The sequence below is a fragment of the Penaeus chinensis genome, chromosome 37 (genome assembly GCF_019202785.1).
Source record: "Penaeus chinensis breed Huanghai No. 1 chromosome 37, ASM1920278v2, whole genome shotgun sequence".
NCBI classification, from domain to species: domain Eukaryota; kingdom Metazoa; phylum Arthropoda; class Malacostraca; order Decapoda; family Penaeidae; genus Penaeus; species Penaeus chinensis.
In genome coordinates, this window is record NC_061855.1 from 25877630 (window position 1) to 25880129 (window position 2500).

Below are 2500 nucleotides of genomic sequence, written 5' to 3' on the forward strand. Positions count from 1 at the left end.
AAATGAAAGTATTTGAAAAAAAAAAAATTTATCCATATCCTCACACTACATTTTAAAAAAATATGTAAAGTAGTGGTATATGTAAGTAAAAGAAAATATTCGCAAAATATAGATATCTGTTTGTCTCCTTTGTACATTGGCCTTATATCTGCATAAAATTTATACCAGCGTCTGATCTGGTCTGAATATTTTGGAGGTATCCAGATTAACATGCAGTGGTAGAGGGTTCACGAACTGCCGTTACAAAGCAAATGTAACGTCAACTGTTAATTGTTAAGCGCGTTAACCGTATCTGGGGAGACTGAGCCCGGGTGGGAGGAAAGAAATGGTGAAGAATGAACTGATACATTGGAGAGAAGAAATAGGCGGAGAATAGGAAATTAGTGACGGGAAACGGAAAAAGGGAAGGAAGGAACCTTGATTTTTCTCCGAATAAGGGACCAGTATATAAACAACAGTTGCGAAATTACAATGATTTCAGAATACCTAAAAAAAAACAAAAAAAAAAAAACGCATTTACTTCCAGCGACAAAAAAACTTATTGATACGTAAACAATAATTAAAGGTGATTGATAAAATAAACACCCATTGGCAATAAATGCCTTTTATATAAACCTATCAACGTATAACCAAAAGCTAATAATTTTTATATAAAGCTCTCTAATTCGTTTACATAACCTATTATGTAAACCTATCAATGAATTACGTAAAACCATTAATTCTTGCAGAAACCTACATAATTAGTTTACATAACCCTATCTAAACATAGAAACATAGCATTAAAAGAAATTTGAACAAACAAGCGCAAGATTCCAATGTATTGCAATCTCAATCTCATCCCCTGCGTAAATCGACGAGAAGGAAGTGATGTATGAGTACCTGAGATTTGCCATCTCGCAGCAGCAGCGACGGCACGCGCTGGAGCTCTGACAATATTTGACATAAAACAAGCGAACGTTCCTCGCGCTCCTCAGTTGGTCTGGTGCCGCGGCCCAGGCGAGAGGTGCGTGAGGTTCGCTGTTCTCGAGACGTCTGGATGGGTGGGTGGGTGGGTGGTAGGGAGGGAAGGTTAATGTGGTCACTTTATTACGAGTGACATTTATGTTTAATGAAGTGACGGAACGTGGATGTGAGAGTTATTTTGTAATGGATAATCTGACGGCTTTTATTTCGCGTTATCCGTTTCTGAAGTGTTGTGTTACGTGGTTATTGTGATTTAATAAGTTGTTTTGCAGTGACAGTGAGATGGATAGTCGCGTTGCGGGGGAGAGTGAGCGTGACACTGCTAATGACTCTCGTGTTGCAAAATGCCACAGCGAATGATGAATAAAGTGAACAGAAACGGATTTGCGTCGCCCTGATTTCAGAACGCTAATTAGTGAGAAGTGCAACATTTTTATTTTGCCCTTTTTTTACGTGGCGATTTGCAAATTTTGTCAAGTGAAGAACATTAAGCCGGAGAGGATTTACAAAGGATATCAAACGACCGGCATTTATTGGTTTGTATACTTAGAACCAAAGAACTTGTATTAGATAACATTTTGAAGTATTGCATTCGTTAGTAATTGTATAGAAAGACGTTAAAGGACTGTACAGGGTAAAATTATTATTGTTTGGTATTCCCTGTTGTGAATCGATTCATCCATTGCCCATTCTGATCCGCCTTGCATCGAAATAGTGCTTTATTTGTATTATTATTCGTCTAAAGATCTAACACGGATCTAAAGAGTTTTAACTAAAGTCAATACACTCATTATCCATACGTCCCTCTATCTATCTATTTGGTCTTCCCAAACTGTCTATCCACTCCCCCCCCCCCCTGCATTTTATCCCTGTCATCCCTCTCTGCCTTTCTCCCATCCAACTATCCATCATCCCTTCAACCCATCAGCCTCTCCCCAGTTAACCTATCCATCAATTTAAGATTTCCACGTGCTTTCCGAGAACCTTTTGATTAGGTATGTAGTCTCGTCTAATAACACGATGATAACGTGATGATGAATTTGTTTAGTCTAAGGCTTATTCGTCGATCTCATTTTAACATGGTAATTCAAATCGATAAACTCCCTTTTTTCCCCCCACTCATTTAATTAATTCCTCGATTCTACAAGAGACCCACGCCCTAAGACAAGTCCCGTCTCCCACAGCCAATTGGCCATCCGTCGGGTCTGGCTTCTCAGTAAACCTTGCCTCAACATCTATCAATCTGTCTATCAGCTCATACGGCCATAGGCTCAGCAACTGGCTACTGTTTAGTTCTGTTTATGTCTTATCATTATTCACCTCCGTCCGTATAATGTAGGCCTATAGATGAGGTTTTACGTTTTCGCCTTCAATCAAATGTAACTTAGTAATTGTATTAATAATATCTTGTGCGACTACTCTTCTTAAGATGGTATGATAATTGAAGCTTGTATTTTTCATTTCTTTTATGATTTTGGACATTAGTTTAGAAGTCCTTTTTGACGCTTGTATCCTTCTATAGCCACATTTTAACATT

General features: G+C 38.3%; 1 long non-coding RNA gene across 1 annotated transcript in view; it reads left to right on the forward strand.

Annotated features, from left to right (window-relative positions):
- LOC125045546 overlaps positions 1-2500 on the forward strand; it is an 11345-nt gene that overhangs the window by 832 nt on the left and 8013 nt on the right. The window contains exon 1 of the long non-coding RNA XR_007116559.1: positions 1-1003. This exon is cut by the window's left edge and continues 832 nt beyond it. This is a non-coding gene — a long non-coding RNA (uncharacterized LOC125045546). The remainder of the gene's footprint in view (positions 1004-2500) is intronic.